At 37.7% G+C, this 25,070-nt stretch overlaps 1 protein-coding gene and 1 long non-coding RNA gene across 3 annotated transcripts in view; one reads left to right on the forward strand and one right to left on the reverse strand.

Annotated features, from left to right (window-relative positions):
* Window positions 1–25,070, reverse strand: part of FBXL7 (F-box and leucine rich repeat protein 7) — a 490,782-nt gene that overhangs the window by 238,833 nt on the left and 226,879 nt on the right. The window lies entirely within an intron of this gene.
* On the forward strand, window positions 1,150–20,220 carry LOC138171842 (uncharacterized). The gene is made up of 2 exons (XR_011170977.1): window positions 1,150–17,088; window positions 17,227–20,220. It is a non-coding gene; the product is annotated as an uncharacterized lncRNA (long non-coding RNA).

The following is a 25,070-nucleotide window of genomic DNA, read 5'->3' on the forward strand; positions in this document are numbered from 1 at the left end:
AATTTCTCCCATAGACATAGTGTGTTCCAATTTGTAAGCTTAGCAAATTGAAGAACCTAGTGATCAGGGTCTTTATTGTATTTATCTTTGTATCTGCTCCACTGGCAAGGACAATGCTCCACTTGGTCTAGTCCTGTAAATAGTGATCTCCCACAGTAGAAATTTCTTTCACTTATGCAGAATAGCAACTCATTTTTAACCTATGATCTTAAAAACTTGCATGTGGAACTAAGAGGTTCAGTAACCTGCCCACTGTCATACTACCAGTATACTTTAGAGGCAGGACTTAAACCTAGATCTCCTGATTCTAAGACCAGATCTCTAACCACTATATATAGTAACATAAATAGTAGGTAGCTAATGGCATTTGTTAGATTAATGAAGACTGAATAAGAATGAATACTTCAGGAAAACAGTTGAGTTGATGTAATGGGAATGTAAATTTATGTTGTTGACATCTAAGATTGTATTGTGTAAGATCTTCCTTGCCCCCAGGTTAAGTGCACCTGGAGCCTGTTGTGGGAGGCTTGTTTTTTGGGAGATACTTTGTGATTGGGCAGTGGGACAAGAGGGTTGTTACATTCTCTGAGCCAGGAGAAGGCTATATAAACTCTGTTGTGAGGCTTTGTTTTGGGGCTTACTTTGAGAAGTGTTGTGTGATTTGACCAAAGACTCTGGGCACCCGTTGAGAGCCCCTGGCTTTGAAAAACCCAGATGTTGATGCTTCCCTCTCTGGTGACTGACTAGGTATGGATGTAATGGTTGGACAGTTGGAGGCCTGTCTGCTTAAAATGTTTCTGCCTTGTAATTTCTGCTTGTAACCTCTGTATACTCTGAAGTTCGGGGTGCTGACTTTTTCCCCTGAACTAGGTAAATGATATGTTTTACTGATAAAAGCAAGATTGTTAACCCATTTTGAGTTGCTTTCCTTTAGAAAAGCAGATCTAAGAACCTGTGTTGGCAACTACCCTGGGGATGCTGAGGTGCTTGCTGCTACAGTTGATAAGACTACATATAACTTAATTAAGTACTATTGAATAAATATAACAAAATCATCTATTATTAGAATTTCTCTAGTATAAGGCACTTTAGTAAACCATTCAGTATTTTAGATACATTTTTGTGGATAAGATCTTACAATTTGATTTAAAGAATCAGCTTTAGAAATATAGGATAGTATTTCACCTGAAAGAGGGTTTTAGTGAATTATAAAGTTTATATGAGCCAATAGTGAGAAATAGGTGCCAAGAGAGTTAATATAACATTAGGTAGCAACAAATGAGGTAGAGCATCCAGGACTAGGAAGTGATAGTCCCTGTGTACTCTTCCCTTCCCAGAATACATCTGAAATTCTATGTTCTGTTAAGAAGAGTATTTATAAACTGGTGGGCAGTGACCAGTGAAAGACTTTGAGAATATGTCATCTTAAGGTTTCCTAAAGGAACCATGCAATTCTAGCTCTACTACTAACTCTTTTTGTAAGCTTGGGGAAATTACTCAGCTCTTGGCCTCAGTTTACTCAGCTATAAAATGGAGATAACAATAGTTGCCCTCCCCGTGTTGCTTTATAAGCATTACCTATTATTGTGAAAATGTGTATAATTTATTTGGAGTGAGAAGGTAAGAGAATTTCCCTATTAGTGGGCTTGTATAATTTAACAATCAATGCATCCTTAAAGGTTTCTCTCTGTAAGACAGGTAAGTACAGAAACCAGATCCTCTAGTCTCTATTCTGGGCACAGCATTGAATTCTAATCATCATGGGACTGCACTCTACCAATGTGTTTCTGATGCTGGCATCTGATATTTTCAGCTTCTGCAAGGATGCTAAAGTTCATGAGCAAGAGGACTATTTGGTTGCACATTGTCAGCTGCTCCAGTGGCAGTTAAATTAATCTCTGTAAGTTGGATGATTTTGTTCTTTGCTTTAAAAGATTTTCCAAGCCCCAAAGAGGGCAAAGAATAATGAAAAGCAGAGCAAGGTGACAGGTGGAGGAGTATATTTTAAATATAAGCAGGAAATTAAATGATTTGCTACATGTACAAGACAGTGTGCAGAGTCACTACATGAATAAGCAGGGACTAGTGTGTGTGTGGGGGGCAAGGAATCAATACAATAGGTAATTCAAAGTTTAAGAAAAGAAAGGAAAAAATATTGAGTGTCTGAAGAGTCTGAATGCAATTTATGAAGCATTACCCACAGTCCACTCTCCTTAGAATTCACTTGGGCAAGAGTATTTCTAGAGAGCATTTCAGGTAGTGATGTGAGGAAAGGAAGGAAATCCAAAGTGTGCAACTAGTTTTGTTATTTTGGCATGGTTAATAATAACATAACCATACTTTCTTACTTAGAAGCTGAAAACCCTTTTGTTGGGAAAAATATTTTAAAAAATGATAGTCATCTCGCTACTACATATCAATGCATCTGCTAGTGTAACCCTGGTGATCATCTGGATTAATCATTGTTGTGTAGATGAAGAAACTGAAATTCAGAGAGACCAAGTGTGGTGTTCAAGGTCAACTATTAGAGGGTAAGCTCCTTGAGGGCAGGGACTGTCTTTTGTCTCTTCATTAGCACAGTGCCTGGAACATAGTAGGTATTTAATAAATATTTAATGATAGCTCCATAGTAGAAAAACCAGAATTAGAGTCAAAGGACCTAGTATTAGTATTCAAGCTACAACAAAATATTTCCCCTTTCCTCATCTTTGACTTGACGTCATCAACACCAGTCTATTCTTCTTTTTGAATGTCTCTGTTAAATGCCATTCTTATTCCTATTGCTACTTCATGAATGAGTCTACAGTAGGAGAGAGAGTGGGAAGGCAAGTTTATTTTTTCTCTTGGTAGGAAATGGAAAGGCACTGATGTCTTTTTGAGCAATAGAGTGGTATGACCAGAGCTGTTGTTTAAGGAAATTTATCTCAAAACAGTGCATGGTATGAATTGGAGGTAAGAGAGGCTGAAGGTAGGGAAAACAGAAAGCCAGAGAAAAAGTCCAGTTAATGATAGTCTAAACTAAGTTGATGGCAGTATATATGGATTTGGATATGTGGGACTAGAGATATAAATTTGTAATTTATCTATATAGTATCATAGCAGTATGGTTAAAGGTGTGGGAGAAGATGAGAGCCAAGGCAAGAGAAAAGACATTGAATGGGTAGAAAAGAAAAGGTCTGTGGAAAGAATTTTAAGGAATGTTTGCATTTAGGGTAAAGGAAAATGAAATCAGCAAAAGAAAGAAGTCAGAGTGCTAAGAGGAGAACCAAGAGGAAGTAGTGTCATGAAAACCAGCCAGTGTAGGACATGGCCATTAAGTTCAAAGGCTGTTGCCAAACTGATGACTTTTGAGAAGACAAATTCAAGAGAGGGTGGGTGAGATGATGGGGATGGGTTAGGGTGGGGTGTGATGCAGTGAAAACAATGTATCAAAAGGTTAAGAAGAGTGAAGAAAAGGTCAGAGTAGCTTGCAGATAAAGAACAGCAATGAATTTTTCATTATTTTATGTAATTAATGTAGTTTTTTAATCTTCTCAACAAGATTATATGTTGCTAGAGTATTGGAAATTTGTCTTCTGTATCTTCATATAACCTCAGCACCTAGGATAGTACCTTTCAAATTGTGGTTGCTAAGTAAATAGGTTTTGAATAACTGATTGACTGAAATTAGTCCAAGAACACACTCTTAGGAATGGAATATGGGGGGACAGTGCATTCTCAGAGACATGCCAATTATCATGCAAAGACTAGTCCTTTAGTAGTGTGACTAAATAAGCAACAAAAGATTTCTTCTATTGGACAACTCCCAATATTCATCCCTTGCCAACAGTCTTGCAGAATATTACACTGGTGTTCATTTAACTTTATTTGAAGATTTCACTAATGTGTTTTTAAATGCTGGGCACTTTCCCACTTCACAAGACTTTCTTTTAAAGTGCTTTCCTGGTTTGGGAAATGATGTAACATAAAAGTAAAAATGTCAAAAAGCAAAATATGCAAATAAAATAAGGTAGAAAAATTTATATGCATTTTAGATTTGGTTTGCCCAAGATGGGGAAAAAAGATCCTTTCCCCATTGAGACAAATGTCTTATAGCTTTTGTGATTTTCCTTTACCAGAAGCTGAAATTAATAGGCAAAGAGAACTCCATTGCTTGAGAAGTTAGACAATTTGGAATTTGCCATCAGTAACTAAAAGCTCAGTACCTTAAATCTGGGCAAATTGTGTAACACAAGTCTTATGTAAATGTCAGCAATATGGTGACAAATTCTGAAGATACCACTGATTTTTCTGGTAGAGAAATGTTCATGTAAACTAAATGTAACCATTCATACCTGCTGAGATATTGAAAACAAAGTGGACAAAGAAGGCTTGGGCTTATAACATCTGGTTTTTATTCAACTTGCCTTGTTTTATAGGCTTGTGCCTCTGCCTCATTATCTAGAAAATAGAAACCAGGTGACAGGCCAGACTCTACCCAGTCTATCTCAAGGATAATACCTGAATAGCTGTATCAGTGAGGAGATGAAAGGATGGGATGGGTAGCTCCTCTGACACAAACCAGGATAATGGTGAAGTAAGGTGAGAATCTCAAACAATGGCCACTAAGATACTTTATATTTGGGAAAGAAGAGATAATTATGTAGATAGTGCCATACTTCAAACCTAGCACCAGGGAAGAGAAGACAAGGATAAAAAAAACTCAAGACCGGAGACAAACAGAAAAGGAAGAGAAGGATAAAAAAATAGACGAGAATTTGAGAGGTTAAAGGAAACCTAGGATGTCCCCATATCTAAATGCAGCATTAATGTATTAAAGTTTAAAACTGCACAGTGACTTTGGAGACATACAGTACAGAGAGAAAATGTGGAAGGGAAAGAAGGAATGGGGGAAAAACTTTTTTCTTTGGTGACCGAAGAAGAAAAAGAAAAGGAAAACTCCCTAAAATCTGACACTATAGGAATTTGTCAATCAACCAGAAGTAATTGGATTTTTTTGTAATCAACCATAAACAACTCTTCAATGAACTAATGCTTGATAGCTGGCATATGTTATCTTGCATACTTCTAGTATGGGTAGGGATATGGAAGTAAAGAATTAGGCTTATTAAGTGCAATCATTTGTTTAGTTTCTCATCATACACCGGAGAAATGGAATGAGAGGGAAAGCCTTTAAGATCTGGGGTAAAACAGTAACTTATAGTAAAAGTAAAATGAACCTGATTTTAAAAAAATGTTTAATTATTGTTATTGTTACGAGTTTTGGCACTGATACTTCTCTATGACAGGGCTTTAGGTGCAGTTAAGTGTTTGAGCTCTAGAAGAGAATGACCCTAAAAGGAGACTTCAAGTTGAAGATAGGGAAGGAAGCAGTTGATAGACCCCAGAAAGAGCAGAAAAAGGACTTTTAGACTTTAACCTAATACACCTATTGTCAGTTTAGGTTTTCTATTTTTTTGTGTCCCAGCTTGATGACAATCTATTTATAAACAGATAGTGATTCCTGTAGTTCCATAACAGAGACATCAACTGAGGAAAATAGATACCAATTGAAATGACATTTTCCCCTGCCAATTAATTAAGTAATCAACAAGCATTTATTCAGTGCTTATTGTGTTTTAGGTACTCTGCTAGGCATTATAGTAACAAAAGCAAAAAATAAACAGTCTCTGCACTCAAGAGACATTCTATGGAGGGAGATAACATTTATATGAATAAGCATAAAAAGAATATGAAAAAATAATACACAGTACATTAGGGAGGGAAGGATAAGGAAAGACTGTGTTTAGAAAGTGGCACTTAAGGGAGCAGCTATGTGATGTAGCAGATAGAGCATCAGTCATGGAGTCAGGAGGACCTGAGTTTAAATCTGTCCTCACATACTTGACACTTACTAACTGTGTGACCCTGGTCAAGTCTCTTAACTCTGATGGCTTTTCCCCCCAAACCCCAAACACACCTACCCAGCCACAAACATACATCCCTCCCCCCAAAAAAGAAAGTGACACTTGAGCTCATTCTTGAAGGAAACAAGGAGCATCAAGGAGATGGGGGAGGGGTAGGATTAGAGTTCAGATTCCATTTACTATGTAAACTTGGTTGCATTCAATTGGTGCTTCCAGTTTTACTATGTGTTTATCTAATCCAATTAAACTCAACAGTTTAACAAAGTTTAACAGTTTAACTATCTTAACTAAAATATGATCCTTAAGCAGATTTTTAAAAACTGACAGTAGCTATGAAAGGGAGGCAATGCCACAGTCCAAGTGGGTGGGTGCAGAGCTAGAGAAATTTTATATACATACAAACACATACACACAGATATGTTCATATAACACACATATATAATTTACATGTGTGTGTGTATACATAGGAATGCACACACGTGTGTGTGCGTGTGATACACATACGTCCAGATGATGTCAGAGTCTGGGAGACATACTATAGGGGCCAGATCTGGTAGATGACTGACAGCCAGTATAAACCGCGATTCTGTCTGACAGTTTCAGAGAACCAGGCAGCTAGTTCTATATTCCCACAGTACCACCTAGTGACTACACTAATAGTGCTAAATTGCAATATCACACTTCACTCTTAAGGGTCAACATCTGGTATATAATATATGCCAGTTTAAAAATGCCTTCCTTTCTGAGCTTTGGGTTCAGTAAAATGAATTGGTTTTCTACTCCATTAGTTCTATAGAATTATGAGACCTTATACCTGGAACAAATTTTGAACTTTATTCAGTCGAACCCATTTACTTTACAAATGGGAAAACAGACCCAAAGAGATTAAATAACATGGTAAAGTCAAAGAGTTAATTGGTAGAGGGGGAGTTACTAGGTGAACTGAGACCCATGTCCCGCAATCTTTGCATTATACCCTGTAACCCTTGTAAGGCAGAAGTTGTTGGTTCTACATACTCAGCGAAGCAGAAAGACAAGACTACTTTTATCTTATTTGTTATATACATAGAAATGCTTAGATAAGTTGTCCTCTATGATGGATGCTATTATTCTTGTTGCTCACACAGAGAGAGAAAACATATTGAATTTAGAGAAATGGGAAGATCTCAGTGACTTTAGGTCACTGGCATTTCTACCCACACCAGTAATGCATGTAGCCCTCAGATTTTTCTAGCAGACAAAAGGGATATATTCATTGCAGATGTACTGAGACTGGCCCCTCATTCCTACAGATACACAGAAAATGAACACAGCACAAGGACATAAAGAGGAAAAGACTTGAGAAGTTTTGTTGTAGTTGTGTATAGTTGTTTGTATGTAGTTTGTTGTAGATAGCACGACTGTTATGTTTTAGGATTACTGGGAATTTCCTTCTGCATGAATCAGTATATCCGCAGGTTCATATTTTGTTCCAAGGTTACCAGGAGGTAGTATTGTGTGTGTCCTAACAAAGGTCTCTTGTACCACAATCAGTCTTGTTATAAAGGTGTCTCAAGATCTAGGGTGTATCACACCTCTGGTGAAAAGTGTCTATGATGAACTTGTGCCTTAAGGTCCAAGAAAATCTGCATATCTGATAATACCTTCTGAGAATCTCTCTTTCATACTAGGTATACATACTAAGGTTTAGGAGACTGAAAAATTTAATCTATTATTAAACAATAATAAATATCAATGAATGTAATAATATAACAATGGCTGAGGTTTGCTGAATTAAATTGTTGAATTATTTGCAATTATAAAAAAAATATTTACTTGTTAACATCTTTTGAATAGGAACTCTCTTTTTCTTGCATACTGCCACCACCTTAGTGTAGACCCTTACCATCTCATGCCTGGACTACTGTAATAGCCTGCTGACCGATCTGTCTACTACAAGTCTCTCCCCATTCCAGTCCATTCTCCACTCAACAATCAAAGTCATCTTCCTGAAATCCAGGTCAGATCATGTCAACCCTCTAACTCAAAAAACTCTAGTGGCATGCTATAACTTTAAAGAATCAAATAGAAAATCCTCTGTTTGGCATTCAAAGCTTTCATAATCTGTCCCCTTTACCTTTTCAATCTTCTTGCATCTTATACCATCCAGCAGATACTATTTGATCCAGTGGCTCTGGAATTCCTTGTCGTTTCTCCAACAAAGATACTGCATTTCCTGACTTCTTCTCTAGCTTCCTTCAAGTCCCAGCTAAAATCCCTCCATCTACAGGAAGCCTTTCCAGATCTCTTTTTATTTTGTGCCTGCCCTCTATGGATTATTTCCTATTTATTCTGTATATAGCTTTTAAATAATATTTATTTGTACATTTTCTTCCCCATTAGAATAAGAACCCCTTGAGAATAGGGACTTGTCTTTTGCCTTTCTTTTTACCCTTGGTACATAGCAGAGTGTGTGGCATATAGTAGGAAATTAATAAATTTTTTTTGACTGACTGACTAGTAAAAGTACCAAAACACTAACTTTTATGTATTCAATTCAATTTAACAAAGCATATTAAGTTGTAAAGTAACTGAACTAGATATTGTTTGACACAAAGATGAAATATGGCCCTGTGGCTGCCAGTAAGAAGCGTACAGCCTACTAGGAGAGGACAGACATGCATACAGATAAATATGACACAAGAGAAAGTGGGGTCAGTGCAAAGGGGGGGGGGCAGCCAAAATGCTACAACGATTTCCTGAAGGACAGATTTTTTTTTCCCACTTCAGCAGATTAGAAAAGATTTAATGGAGAAGGTGACACCAGAGCTGTGCCATGAAATAAGGGGAAGCATATCAAGAAACAGAAAGAGATGGCAGTAAATCATTGTAGGAATGAGATATAACTTGAGTAAATGCACAGAAAAATGGATCGGTTTGCAAATCAGAGAGGTGAATCATGAGATAACATGCTTCCTTGATGTGGCCAAACATTAGCAATGAGGTCTGTTCTAGAGAACGAGGAATTTAAGAGAATCATAACTCATAATGACCTGAAAGACTGAGTAAATTGATATGGTAGGTTTAATAAATCAACAGGAAGGAAGGCATTTATGAGACACCTATCTATGGTTTACAGAACAGCCTGTTAGACAATAATAGAGAAAGGACATTAAAAAACAGTTGTCACCCTGTCGCTTCAGTGGTTACAATCTAATACAGGTAAGGAAATACTATTCAATGAGGCATTTGCAAATGTTGGTCAGATGGTAAGAACCTCAAATGAGGGACATTGAGAAATCCAGGTCTGGGTCAGGTTGAAGAGAATTAACAGAGGGAGGGAGGGAAGAACAAAAATAGAATGGGAAAGAGGAAAGAGAATGAAAGCAAGCTGAAGGTGGAAAACTATGGTAGTTTCTTCAGAGGTGGAATGAATCGAGGAGCATAAAAAGTTTTCCATTCTTCTGAACTATTTCATAGAATGCTTTTTGAAACCCAAAAGCTTTACTATTAATTTCCCTGGCTGTTTTTCCTCTATTGTGCTAAGTGGGTGACTCCACCACTTGTCTTTTAGGATATGTTCTCGGCAAAAAGTCATCATTTATTTTTTTAAGTGGTTTCTCCATACTCTGACATCCAGTGGTAATTACTATGCAAGCAGCACATCTGGTAACTAATCATGCCCTGCCTTGTGATAGCTAGTATCCTAGAATTTTACAGCTGCAAGACAGCATCTTGTGTAACTCTCCCATTTTGCAGATGAGAAAACTGAGACAGGGAGGGATAAGTGACTTCCCCACAGGCATTCAGGTGGTAAAGAATAGAATCAGAATTCAAACCCATGTCCTGTGACTGAAAAGCTCCATGATCCTAGTTTTCTTTCTGCTATCTTGAACTTTTATTGAAATTTTTTCTTTCATTCACTAAGTACTACACTTCAGCTACAATTCAAGGTAGTGTGTTCAAGGCTGATTTTATATAATACACACATAACTACTAGGAGAGGAAAGACATGTACACAAATAAATATGATACAAGGGAAATTGTGGTCAATGAGAAAACATGTATACATACATATATATATATATATATGTATATTAAGGTCTTATCTAGTTCTGACTGGGTAGTTTTCTCTGAAGGAGAGTTGAAATAGCTTCACTTAAAAACTTTCTTCCCAACTTCAAGTTTTATTTCATAAAATTCAATTAACAATTGTGTATGAAGAACCTACCATGAGAAAAGATCTATGAGGGATATGGCATAGTAGAGCCATTGATCCCAACCCTCAAGAATTGTACAACTTGGTCAAAGTGTAAGGACTTATCCATATGGAGCAAACTAATTGGTCAGAACTAGATACATCCCCAATTTTAATAATGATAATTAATCATAATCACCATCATCATCTCATTTTTCTTTATGCTTTAAGGTTCTCAAAGGACTTTTATCACAACAACCAAGTGAGCTGAACGGTGAAGGTATTTCCATTTTAACTAAGGAGACATAGGAAGAAGGGGAAATGCAGAGGAAGAAAATATACAAGGATGATGCTGGGGTTAGGTCTATCCTTTAATAATCAAAGTAATCAAAGCAGGCAAAAGAAAAATCAATTAGTTAAGTAATTTACTCCATATATCATAGTAAATGGCAGTGCTGGTACCAAAGGTCACCCATCTCCATCCCCCACTTAACAAGCCTCCAGTAGAATATAAACTCCTTGGCTACTTCATTTTTGTCTTTGCCATCCCAGTAGCTAGTACAGCACTTGGAATATAGTAGGCATGTAACAAATATTGGGTGATAGATGCATGTTAGGTGGTGCAGTGGTTAGAGCACTGGGCTGAGGCACTGGATAATTCATCTTCCTGAGTTCAAATCTGGCCCCACATACTTAGTAGTTGTGTGACTCTGGGTAAATCACTTAACCCTGTTTGCCTCAGTTTCCTCATCTTATAAAATGAGCTGGAGAAGGAAATGGCAAATTACTCCAGCATCTTTGCCAAGAAAACCCCAAATGGCATCACAGAGAGTTGGACACAACTGAAACTATTGAACAACAACCTATCTCTTGCTGCTCCTCTAACACATCAATGCCAGCTACAACCAAACTGGACTGTTCATTTTCTTGTGAACTTTCTTCATGAAATTGCTTCTGACCAGAATTTCCTCTGCCTGTTATTTCTATTTGTTGAAATCTTCCCTTCCTTTGTGGCTAAATTCATATATTGTCTTTTCCATGAAACTTTACTGCATCAACTTGTGACAATTTATTTTTCTTTCAACCTCAACACTTATGTCTCTGATGGTCTAATTTCATTTCATTTGCACAATTATCATTGTATACTTACTGCATTGCATATTTTTGAAAGTGGGAGTCACCTCAGCACTGTAGCCACGAGATTAACCCTGGACTCAGGAATACTTCTCCTCCTCTGATACAAAACTAGTTGTGTGTGACCTTAAGCCCATTCTTAGTCCCCAAGCAGTTCCCTGAGATGATGAGTAATTACATATGAGTTGCTGATTTGCAACAATATGGAAGATCTGAGTTCAAATTCAGCCTCAGATGCTTATTAATTGTATGACCCTGGGCAAGTCATGTAACTCTGCTTCAGTTTTCTCTTCTATGAAATGAGCTGGAGAAAGAAATGGCTAACCACTCTAGTATCTTTGCCAAATGAGGGCACAAAGAGTCAGACTCGACTGAAAATGACTAACAATAATAGTGAAAAGGATTTCCATACTGGGAATTACTACAATGATAAAATCATAGATCACAGATAAGGTCATAGATCAAACGGTGACTGCATTGTTTCTTTTGTGTCAGACTATGCTTGCTGAGAGGGCAAAGACTCTGTTTTTAATTAATTTTATATTCCCATCAGCTCTTAAGGAATGGCTATTGAATCAATGAATTAGATAGGGAAAAGCCAAAGAATAGGACAGCCCTGGGATATTTAAGGTCAAGCCACATTTAGTGACTTAAAACAGCTACAGAATTTTCCTGCTTAATCCATCCCAGCAAAATCAACAAACCTGAATGGCAGGACCTAGATATATATGCTTCCTGGTTATGATGATTACTGAGTTTTCTGAGTAGAATGAGTGGCTGTGGGTAAGAAACTAGGTGAGACAAAAGAGGATGACTTAGCACTAGCCTTGCCCTTTAAATGCTGTGATAACTTAGACCATATTTCAGACATGTGATATCACTTGAGAAATATTTTAAGTAGTTTAATATGTTACACTGTCAAAGAACAAACAGCATTCTGGATATTCAAATAAAAAAAAACCCCTTAGTTCTATACAATTGCTTGTTGTATGATTTAACCCCAACAAAAAAGCAGTATTGATAGAATTAACGCTAAAGGAATTGATTGGATGGTTGCCTTGGGTGGTGGAAAAATTGCACAAGATTTTATTTTGAATTTAACTTTGATTAAAAGTTAAAGTTTAACATATAGCTTTTTGTCTTGTGTAATTGTGTCTTAAATGCCTCTGAAGAATAGTCACAAAATAAGGTTGGGGGGGGATGCTGTTTTACTACTTATTCTCAGGGCTTGAAACTTACAAGCCTGTGGTTGGGTAAATGGTTTCAATAAGACAGAACATCACCTTCATCTGATACTGAACACATCATCTTGTCCCACAAAGCCAGATCCTTCTCCTAAATATCACATTTCTATTAATGACACCATCATTCTCTGGGTGTTATGTTATAAGAATATTGGCACAAACTGGCCCAGTTGTATGCCCAAAGCTGCTCGCTGCTGCCATTTATATACTGGTCCCTGTGTCAGAAATGTCAGCACTTATCTTTAGCTGGAAGAACAACAAAGCCCCGAAAAGCAGCAGCAGCAGCAGCAACAACAATAACAATCCACCTAGCATCTTCGGATGTAGAGGGAGATTTAGGATGGGAAGAGATGAGAAAAAGAAACTGTAAGTAGAGTGTATGGAGTAAAAGTGAATTGTGAAAGAAATAGGGAGAGGAAGTTGAGAAAGCTCCCTGAATCAGAGGAGGAGACTTCAAGGGTATTTTATATTTCCAATGATATTTTTAACAGTAATTTCTTGAATCCCAGTGGGCACAAAGGGGTTCAGTGTATATGACTGTGTTTGTGGCAAGGGATAGTGAGGTCCTCTTTGTCTTAGTGTCCCCTTGGGCAGGGATATACATTTGGAAGCAACTGTGATGAGAAAATTTGGTCACATCCTTTATTTCATGGATATCTGAATGGCAAATTTCTAAGTTCTTTCACTAGGTAGTATAGTAGAAGGGATAGAAGAGACGATTTGGAGTAAGATTTTCTGGGTTAGATTCCTGATTCTGATATTCAACTATGCAAACTTCCACTGTCACAACCTCCCGGGACTTAGTTTCCTTATTTTTCAAACAAGTGATATACACTAGATGATTCTATGGTTTTTGTAATTACTACTCAGGAAGAGGGGCAGAAGAGTGTGACAGACTATATACTAATATGCAGGCCTGAAATCACTGAATCCCTTTTTATTTTCTCTATCTCCTGGGAGAGTCAACATGGGAAGGAGAGAGACAGACAGACAGACAGAGACAGAGAGACAGAGAAAGACAAAGAGAGACACAGAGAGACAGAAAGACAGAGTGCTGAACTTGGAGTAAAAATAGATGTGTTCAAGTCCTACATTGACACATACTGGCTGTGGGTCAAGTCATGTAACCTCTCCAGGTCCTAAGCAACTCTTAAAAGCTAATCTGCAGAAAAGGTGCTAGCCTGCATTGTAGAAGGAGCTTCATTACCTGAGAGTTCCTTTAGTAAAGAACCCACAGTTCCAGTTCAGTTCCTATATCCAGTTTCTTTGATGGTGTATCTAATATCTATCCCCTTAATTCCATTCTGGCTGTCACTGTTCTGATTTAGGTCCTCAAAAAATCTCCTGCATAATTACAATAGTCTCTGCACTGGTTTGCCTGCCATAGTTTCTCAAGTCTCCAACTGCGAACAGATTATTTTTCCTAAATCACAGTTCTGATAGTGGCACTTGCTTATTCAAGCATATTTAGTGATTTTTCATTACTTACTAAATTAAATCCAAATTACTTAGATTAGCATTCAAAGTCCTTCCTTCACACTGAGTACAAACTGGGGACAATTTATTTAGAATCTCAGGCCCTATTTCCTTCTACATATACCCTGCTTTCTTGGGGAAAAATGCACTACTGTATACTTTTTCCTGAACATCCCTAGGTTTTCTAGTTTGCTTGTTTTTGTTTAAGGATTTTTCTCCAACCAGAAATGTCATTCACTCCTATCCTATTCAGCTCTAAATATTACCCATTTCCTGAGGCCCAGATCAAGTGCTACCAAATTCATGAAGACTTTTGTGATTCTTGCCTCTCTCCAAATAAATGTTATCTCTTTTTCCCCCAAGCCCTGTTAACACCTTCATATTGGTCAGTTTTTATTTTAGTTATTTGCATATGTGTAATATCCCCTTTAATGTGTTATAAGCTATTTAAAAGTGAAGACCATGCCTCATTTCTTTTTTTTTTATTCTAAGCAGTGAGTAAAACAGTAGCAATAGAGCAGGTCACCAACAAACACAGGTTGACTTGAATTTGTTGAATCACTAGTACTCTTTCCTCCATCTTTCTCCTTCTACTTTGTCCTCCTTTTCCCACATAGTCCTCTCCTTCATCTGTTTATTTTACCTTGTTTCCTTCAAGAAAAATGGAAGGATAAGGTACATAGTTCCTTTAAGGGATGGGCAGAGGAGCCAGAGTATTTTTATGCTAACTCACTTGCCTTGGGATGCAGAGAGGGCCCAGCAGTTGAGAATTTCTTCTACCCTCTGCTCCTTGGAACCAGAGATAAAGCAAGTCAGACTGAAAATGTCAATATAGTATCATTTGCATTGTGGGTCTCCACAGTATCAAACCTTCTAGGTGATTGGGCCTAGTTCCTGATCCACATAGTTGAAGTCCTTTTCCATCTTAACCATAAGAGTATACTGAACAGATATAAGATAGGGAAGGAGGGTATAATGTCCCAGGGCTTAATAGCAATTGTTTTCTGTTTTGCTTGAGGGTCTTAGCCTCCCAGATTGATATTTTTGTGATGGTAATGAGGCTATCTTTTTCTTTCAATAATCCCCCAGCCCTTAGTCATTGAAAGGGTATGGTCTCAGACATATTGAGGCCTGGGAAAGACCTTAATTTAATAAAGGCCAAGGTTTACCCACTGTATCCTGGGCCATCACCAGTATTCTTGACTTATTTCTTGCCACTGGACTTCTATGAGTCTGGAGGAGAGAGTGAGGCTGATGACTTTGCATAATTCAGCCTCATTTAAATCCAATTCATGTGCAAGTCCAGACATCACCCTTATTATGTCATTGGTCCTCTTCTGAACAAAGGATGAACAACAACTAGCCCCTTGATGCAATCAGAAGTTCCAGAACTCAGCAACACAAATACAAGACGGAATAAAGTGTAGCTAGAGCCTAGTCTTTGTGAAATGAGATCTGTGTGCTCTGAGGAGAGTTAATGCATGAGACTGGAAGCCAAAAAAGACCACTATGATCATAGGTTGCATAAACAGAGGCCCAGTGCTCCAGATGATAAAAATAATCCTACTGTACTGTGTGCTGGTCCTGTCACAGTATAGGAAGGACATCTACAAAACTGAGCACATCCAAAGATGGGCATCTAGGAAGTGAGTCCATATCTTACAAGGACCAGTTGAAAAATTTGAATACATATAGCTAGTACAAAAGAAGGCTATGTGTGTGTGTGTGTGTATGTGTGTGTGAGAGGGAGGGAGAGAGAGGGGGGGGGGGAGGGACAGATAGACAGACAAAGGGGAAAGGGGAAGGGTTAGGTATCAGTCTTTGAATATTTAAAGGCTTACCCAGAGCAAGTGTGTGTAGGGGTGTTAGAATTGCTTTCCTTAAAAAAAAAACAAAAAACTGCTTTCCTTGTTCTTAGAGGACAGAACAGGGATCTATGGATGGAAGTTTTAGAGGGATGGATATCATCCTGTTATTAGAAAACTACTTTGTAACAATTAGAGTTGTCAAAAAGTGGAATAAGTTGCCTTAAAAGACAATGAGTTTCTCAGAGATCTGTAAAGAGATACTCTTTTCAGGGATGATTTTGAAGGGATTCCTGCCCAAGTTAAACTAAGTAACTTCCGAAGTGCTTTTCAACACTTGTGATTCACTTTTTGGCGAAATGAAATGCATCAAATTACTAAGTATCTTTCATATTATTATTAATCCATAGCAATGGTGTCAAACTCAAATAGAAAGGAGATGGCATTAATCCATACATAATGTCACATATTGACTTAATTTTTAAATGTAATGTTATCTAGGCATTATTTGCATTTGTTTTGTTAAATATTTATGAATTACTCTTTTTTTTTGCTTCTTGGAGGGCAATTGGGGTTAAGTGACTTGCCCAAGGTCACACAGCTAGTTTTTGTGTTGTTTCTGAGGCCGAATTTGAACTCAGATCCTCCTGACCAATTACATTTTAACCTAGCACTAGGGAGTATTGCAGGCCATGGCCCATAAAAAGCTTGGCATTTATGATCCACAGGACAGTCTCACTTGCTATTTATCAACACTCAGAAGAATCAATTTAGCATAAAAATATTATATAAAAATGCTACTTTATTCCAGGCATAATATCTTCTGTTTTTTTATTTTAATTTTCAGTTCCATATTCCCTCCTCCCTCTCTTTCCTCATCCACTGAATAAGCAATAAATATGCTACCCATTATATATATAGGTGTGTGTGTGTATACAGTCATGAAAAACATTAGCCACGTTCCAATGCAAAATGCATTAGCCATATTAAAAAAAAAAAGAAACAAGAAAAATAAAGGGGAAAAATAATTCATTCTGTACCCTGTTCTATCAATTCTCTATCTGGAGGTGGACAGCATTTTATATAGAGTTTTTTGGAGTTATGGTGGACCATAGTATTAATCAGTTACTAAGTCATTCAAAGTTGATTTCCTTTACAATATCACTGTTACTATGTGGATTATACTCTTGGTTCTGCTAACTGCCCATTGCATTAGCTCATATATGTCTTCCCAGGTTTTTCTAAAACTATCCCCTTCATCATTCCTTATACAATAGTATTCCATTATATTCATATACCATAACTCATTCAATGCTAATTCCTTGCCACGATACACACACAAACGAGTTGATATAAATACTTTTGTACATATGGGACCCTTTCCATTCATCTCCTTATGGTGTACACCTAGTAGCAGTATTGCTGGGTCAAAGGGTATGTGTAATTTTGTAGCCATTTGGGTACAGTTCCAAATTGTTCTCCAGATTGTTTGGGTCAGGGCACAGATCCACCAGCAGTGCATTAATGTATCTTTGTTCCCACATCTCCTCTGGCAGTCACTGTTTTCTTTTTCTGTTATGTTAGCCAATCTGATGGATGTGAGGTGCCACTTCTGAGTTTTACTTTGCAATTCTCGTCCTGATGTTAATTTAGCATATCTTTTTTCATTAAACTGTTGGTAGCTTTGATTTCTTCCTCTGAAAACTGCCTATTTATATCCATTGACCATTTATCAATTGGGGAATGGCTCTTATTTTTATAAATCTGACTCAGTTATCTATATATTTTTAGAAATAAGTCCTTTATTAGAGAAACTTATTACAAATTGTTTTTCTCACTTTCCTGTTTCACCTATGTATAAGCTGCCTTGGCCCTTCTTGGGGTGTTACATCCCTCACACACTTTTTTTCCTCTCTTTTTCAAGATTCCCTTTAGAGGTTGTCTTTCCCAGTAGAATATAAGCTTCTTGAGGGCAAGGACTATCCTCATTTGCTTGTATTTATATTCCTAGCACTTACTGCAGTGCTTGACACGTAGCAAACACTAATAGCATTTACTAATTTTTACTAATTCACATAGCACTTAAGGTTTTCAAAGCACTTTATATACTTTGTCATTTCACACACATGCACAAACACACACACATAGAGTCTCTCTGTAGGTCTTTGTCTCTCTCTCTCTCTCTCATCTATGTAATTAGCTGCATTACATTGGCGATTTCATATCAGCAATCTATGCCTCAGCTATTCATTTTCAGTATGAGTTGGGTTAGATATTGTCAATGATTTTTTTTCCCCTAGCCCTAAGGTTTTAGATTGGTTTGTTGTTGTTTGCAATGGATTCTCCTAGACGGAATTTTCCCTTACTACACTTGCTTTAATACCCATCTATGATATTAATCAACTATTTCATTATAAGGAAGTCTGGTGTTACTGTTGAATCATGGAGAAGTCCTTGTTATGTCATGACATTTTGGGTTTCCTTCCCTTTTGCCAATAGTATGACCACTATGGAAGTAGTCAACATTTTGATGGGCAGAAGAAGGAGGATACAATAAATATGTAGTCTAAGAGAATTATATCCTGGGAGTTAGAATTTTAAAGTTGGTCAGGAACTGACTTAAAGGCAAATTTGGAAAAGAAACTAGTTTCCTGCTTTCTCTATCTTCCTTCCCACTCCCCAGGAAAGGCTCACAAGTTTGTCAAGAACTGAAAAATTTTGGGGAAATACTCCTTTCCACTCATATTTGGATACATACACAAAAATAAAAATAAAGTAAAAATAAAAGTGGAGAATTGCTATAGTTGTTTAGATCATTCCCACTTGAGATTTTGAAGTTATTGAAGCAAAATATTTCACCTGTTCTAGATAATTATCACAATTTTGTACTTAATTTTATGTATTAAGCTATAGTTTATATGATTGACACAGACAAATTTACTTGGTGAGAATTTTATGAAGTGAATGCAAAGTACAGAAGTTGAAATGGAAGGAGAAAAAAAATGCCAGTGGAACCTGGATGGAGCTAAAAAAAACCATCCCAAAGCAAATCATGGGTGAAATATAAATTGCCCTCATTTCAAGCAAGTTTAGTTTCTCAATTTTTCCTTTCAAGTGGCAAACAAAATAATGAAAATTATAAATTTCAATCCACACAGAAATTTATGAGTCTATGAAATATTCACAAGTTCTTGCAATAATGCAATTGCCACTTGTTGGGTCCCTAGAGAAAAACACAAACATATAGATCATGGGGAACACAAAGACCAAATTCTTCATGCCAACATAACTGACTACAGTTGGAGCTGCATAAAGCATCCAAGGGCGACTTTGGCTTATTATCGTATTTAAGTACATGCAATTTAAATTATCTTAGTCTCCAAAATCAGAAAATTGCTTCCATGCAGAAGCCTGCAATTACTTTGAAATGGCCAGGGATTAAGAATGCATTATTGAGTGAGTCTGCAACAAACAGTACTTTTGGCTTCCTTCGGCATATAGGCATATATTTTATCTCTATTATATCTTTAAAGGAGGATTTTGAAACATGCCATTTTGATCAAATGGAATGGACAGCACGATCTCTTGAAGTCATTGTAGCCTTGTGTTGAACCCATGTTTAAATTCATGTTCCACTTCAGTAAGAGTCTGTATCATTTTAAAAGAGAGAAATAAGTTTTAATGGAGATAAGTGACCATAATTTCCTTCTTTGATAATAAAAATAAATGGAAATACAAAATGCTGTTTAATTAAAAGGGATCATTCTATACTATCTAATAGTAGATTGCTTACTTCTTCCTGAGAGCAAACGAAACTTACTTAGACAGATCTCTATCCTTTGAACATTTCCTTTAAAATTTGCCAGTTTTTGACCATTCAATTCTTTCAACAAGCATTTCTCAGGTTTCTACCATGTGAAAAGCATTGTATTTGGTACTAGATGATGGCATAGGGGGTGAGGGGAAATAGAATACAAAAATGACTGACACAGCTCTGTTCTCAAAGAGTTTATAGTCTCACTGGGAAAATAAGAGGCACGTGGCTTGACGGAAAAGCAAATTGGACTGAAGAGTCAGAAGACTTGTGTTCATATTTCAGCTTTCACCTTTACTAGCTATGTGATCATGGACAATTTTATTATTTGTCTGAACCCTCACTTACCCCATTATGAAATGGCAGCAATGAATAAAAAGTGCTTAGTTAACCTTAAAATGCTCTGTAAATGTCCCTCTCCCATTGCCCTAGTCATCTCAGTTCCCACATTTGACTTTTTTTCTCTCTGTTTATCTACGTTTCTCTCACTCTCCTTCCTTCCTTCCTTCTCTTCTCTCTGTCTGTGTCTGTGTCTATGTCTTTGTCTCTTGCTCTCTTACCCTCCCTTCTCTCTCTGCCTCTGTGTCTGTCACTCTCTCTGTCTTTCTCCCTCCCTCCCTCTCCCACTCCCTATATTTATTCTGTTGACAAATTCTTTTATTTCTGCCTTCATAACATCTTTCATATCAACCCTTCTTTCCTCTAACATTATCACTCTAGTTCAGGCCTTCTATATATCATGCCTAGACTACGGAAATAATCTTCTGGTTGGCCTCCCTGCTTCAATTATTTTAACACTCTAACTCCAGCTTCTATGGAGCTTTCAAAGTGATCTTCCTAAAGCATAAGTCTGACCATATCACTCCCCTATTCAACAGACTCCAGTAATTTCCTATTGCATCCAAGATCAAATATAAAATCTTCTGTTTGGCTTTTAAATAAATTCACAGCCTGGCTCCCTTCTGCCTTTCCAGTCTTCTTACATCCTATTCCTCTCTACACATGCCGTGATCCAGTGACTCTGACCTTCTTGCTGTTCTTGAACAAGATACTGAATCTCCTGACTAGCTACTTCTTATGGTAGGAATTCTTTCCCTTATTTCTGCCTCTTGGCTTTCCTGGCTTTCTTCAAATCTCATTAAAATCCCACCTTCTGCCAAAAGTCTTTCCTGGCCCTCTTCAATATTATTGCCTTTCCTCAAAGGTCATATTAAATTCATCCCGTCTATATCTTATTTACACATGGCTGCTTTCATGTCACCTCCCTGCACTAGGACAGGGGCAGTTTTGCCTTTGCTATGTGCTTTACTACTTAGCATAGCTCTTACACATTGTAGATGATTAATAAATGCTTGTTGAATACATGTAAGTTTGTATTATCACACACACGGGATAGTAATGTGAAAGTCTGAGACACATACAAAGTGCTATGGAAGTTTAGGAAGAAATACTTTCTTGCTCATAGAGGAAAGTGGGTGAGCATGGATCAAGGAAAGGTTCTGGGAGAAGTTAGTATCTGAACTTGACTTGAAATACTGCTATGAAATTATACAAATGAAACTATCAGAAAGTAGATAGCCTGTGTGGAGGAAAAGATGGTACTGATTTTTCAAGTCTGAATGACAGCTAAGCTTATAGTGCGGAGGACAGAGGTAGAGCCAATAGAGTAAGAGCAGGAAATTGCTAGAGCTCCCACTCCAACCACCTCCAATACTTGTAAGATATGACTAAACAAATTTTAGAGCTACAGAACGCACAAAGCGACAGAGAGAAACAAATCTCCTGTTGACGGCAGCCTGGCAGGCCAACAGGAAGAGTCGATAGTACCAAGCTAGGAGCCCAGTTCAGTCCTGTGTGAGCCACATGGTCCCACACCTGGAGCGGCCCTGACCAGTGGCACAGACTGGCCTGAGCAAACTTCAGGAGAGTGAATCACCTGCAGCTGTGGCAGTGTAATGGGAATGTAAATTTTGAAGATGTTCCCTGCCCCTAGGCTAAAGTGCACCTGGAGCATACACATGGAAGCAGAGCTCTACCATGGCAAAGAGCTCAAAGTCAAGTAATTGTCTGGCAATATGAGGAAGCAGAGGAAGCACAATTAGGCCACAGAATCCTTTTGTGGGGACAAAAAGTATCGAAACATGGAACCAGAAGAAGACAAAAAAGTCAAAACTCCTGCATCAAAAACTCCCATTGTTTTTCAGTAGATACTTCTTGATTGGCCAGTGAGTCAATAAGGTTGTTACATTTTCTGAACCAGGAGAAGGCTATATAAGCCCTGATGTGTAGCTTTGTTTTGGAGCTCACTTTGAGAAGTGTTCTGTGATTTGATCTGGATTCTGGGAAGCCGTTGTTGAGAGCCCCCCCTCGGCTTTGAAAAACCCAGATGTTGAAACCCAGATGTTGATTTGGTATGGATGTAATGGTTGGACAGTTTGGAAAACTGTCTACTTGATCCGTTTCTCTGTCTTGATAATTCTGTCTGTACATTCTGAAGTTCGGGGTGCTGACCTTTCCCCCCTGAACTAGGTAAATGATACATATCTGACTGATTAAAGTAAGCTTGTTAACCCATTTTGAGTTGCTTTCCTTTATTAAAGCAGATCCAAGAACCTGTGGTGGCAGCAACCCTGAGGACTCTTGGGGTGCTTGCTCCTACAGGCAGTTTCCAGACTTTTCAACACAAAGAGAAAGTAAATGGTCAATGGGGAACTCTGTTGGAACCAGGTGATGGAAGAGCACAATCTGGCCCCCGCCCCCAGGGTTGTAGAGGTAGTGGAGGCCTGGTGGCTGCAGCTGCTGCCACATGGCTACTTCCAGAGCTCCTGGCCTGCAGATCATAGGGGGACCAAACGGTCATTCAGAGGGTAATCGCTCCTGCTGTGACCTGCTTGGAACTGGGTTGTAGTCTTGGGTGGTGGTCACTGGGTGAGAAATGCCATTGTGCCAGAGCTTGGGGTGTGTGTAGAGAGGGCACCCTCCTCATAGCTCTGAAAGCAGCTCTGACAACAACTGCAAAAGCCCCAGAAATTCAGGACACATCTCTCTCTGCTCTGGAAGCAGAGCTCTACCATGGCAAAGAGCTCAAAGTCAAGTAATTGTCTGGCAATATGAGGAAGCAGAGGAAGCACAATTAGGCCACAGAATCCTTTTGTGGGGACAAAAAGTATCGAAACATGGAACCAGAAGAAGACATCAAAGTCAAAACGACTGCTTCAAAAGCTCCCAAGAAAAATACGGACTGGTTACAGGTCATGGAAGAGTACAAGAAGGATTTTGAAAATTAAGTAAGAGAAGTGGAGACAAATTTCGAAAGATAAATGAGTATGATGTAAGAAAATCATGAAAAATGAGTCAACAGCCTGCTAAAGGAGACCCCCAAAATACTGAAGAAAATAACACCTTAAAAATAGACTAACTCAAATGGCAAGAGAGATCCAAAAAGCCAAGGAGAAGAATGCCTTAAAAAGCCAAACTGGCCAGATTGAAAAGAAATTTCAAAAACTCACTGAAGAGCATAATTCCTTCAAAATTAAATTGGAGCAAATGGAAGCTAATGACTTTATGAGAAATCAAGATATTATAAAACAGATCCAAACAAATGAAAAAATAGAAGGCAATGTGAAACATCTCATTGGAAAAAATAACACTGACCTGGAAAATAGATCCAGGAGAGATCGTTTAAAAATTAGTGGACTATCTGAAAGACATGACCAAAAAAAGGGCTTAGAAATCATCCTTTAAGAAATTCTCAAGGAAAATTGCCCTGATATTCTAGAACAAGAGGGAAAAATAGAAATGGAAAGAATTCTCCTATCTCCTCTTGAAAAGGATCCCCAAAGGAAAACTCCTAGGAATATCATAGTCAAATTCCATAGTTCACGAGTCAAAGAGAAAATATTACAAGCTGCCAGGAAGAAGTAATTTGAGTATTGTGGACATACAATCAGGGTAACACAAGATCTAGCAGCTTCTACATTAAGGTATCTAAGAGCTTGGGATATGATATATCAGAGGTCAAAGGAGCTAGGATTAAAACCAAGAATCACCTACCCAGGAAAACTGAGTGTAATGCTTCAGGCAAAAATATGGTCATTCAATGAAATAGAGGACTTTCAAGTGTTCTTTATGAAAAAACCAGAGCTGAACAGAAAATCTGACTTTCAAATACAAGAAGCAAGAGAAGCATGAGAAGGTAAACAGGAAAAAGAAATCACAAGGAACTTATTAAAATTGAACTATTTACATTCCTCATAGAAAAACAATAATTATAACTTGTAAGACTTTTCTCAGTATGAGGATAGTTGAATGGAATATATATATGTGTGTATATATACATATATGTATATGTACAGATATGTATGTATAGAAGGGTATGTGTGTATACAAATACATATGTGAGTATGTGTATATGTGTGTGCATGAATACATAGAAGGCACAGGATCAGTTGAGTAGGAAGGGATGATATCTAAAAAATAAAATCAAGAGGTGAGAGGAGAAGGAGAAAGGGAGAGATAGACTAGGGTAAATTATCACAAATGAAAAGGCAAGAGAAAACTGTTACAATGGAGGGGAAGAGCAGGAAGGTGAAAGAGAATGGGTCGACCTTACTCTCACCGAATTTGGCTTAGGAAGAGAATAACATACACTCAAATGGCATCTTACCTTACAGGAAAGTAGGGGGGAAGAGTATAAGAAGGGGTATGATAGAAGAGAGGGCAGATCGGGGGAGAGGGTTGTTAGAAGTAATCACTTTTGAAAATGGACAGAGTCAAAGCAGAAAATAGAATAAATAGGGGGTGGGATAGGATGGAGGGAAATATAGTTAGGTTTTTGCAATATAACTACTATGGGAACATCTTGCTTAATTACATATGTACAACCGATATTGAATTGCTTGTTTTCCCAGTGGGGTTGGGTGAGGAGGGAAGAAAGGAAAGAATCTAGAAATCAAAGTTTTTAAAATGTTAAAAAAATTTTTTTACATGAGACTGGGAAATAAGATATTCAAGTACTGGGGTATAGAAATCCATCATGCCCTACTAGAAAGTCGGGGGGAACTGGGAGAGGACATAAGAGAAAGCAGATTGGGGGAAGGGTATTCATTTGGCTTGCTCTCTTGGGGTGAGGGTAGGGGAAAGATGGGGAGAAAATTTGTAACTCAAAATCTTGTGGAAATGAATGTTGAAAACTAAAAATAAATAAATAAAAGATTAATTTTTTAAAAGTAAAAAAAAATATTAAAACAAGGAAACACACTTGAAGCACAGCTTGCTAAAAGGTACCATGGTAATATCACTGTTACACACATATGCACCAAATGGTACAGTATCTAAATTTTAAAGGAAGCTAAATGAGTTATAGGAGCAAATAGATAGTGAATGTGTTCTAGTGGGGAAGCTCAGCTTTTGCCTCTCAGAACTGTATAAATCTAACTATAAAATACATGTTCAATCATGCAAAGCTTTCCTTCCTTCCTTCCTTCCTTCCTTCCTTCCTTCCTTCCTTCCTTC

This window comes from Petaurus breviceps, unplaced genomic scaffold (genome assembly GCF_028583685.1).
Source record: "Petaurus breviceps papuanus isolate PSGF00001 unplaced genomic scaffold, PetGlider_PUasm1.0 47, whole genome shotgun sequence".
Lineage (NCBI taxonomy): Eukaryota > Metazoa > Chordata > Mammalia > Diprotodontia > Petauridae > Petaurus > Petaurus breviceps.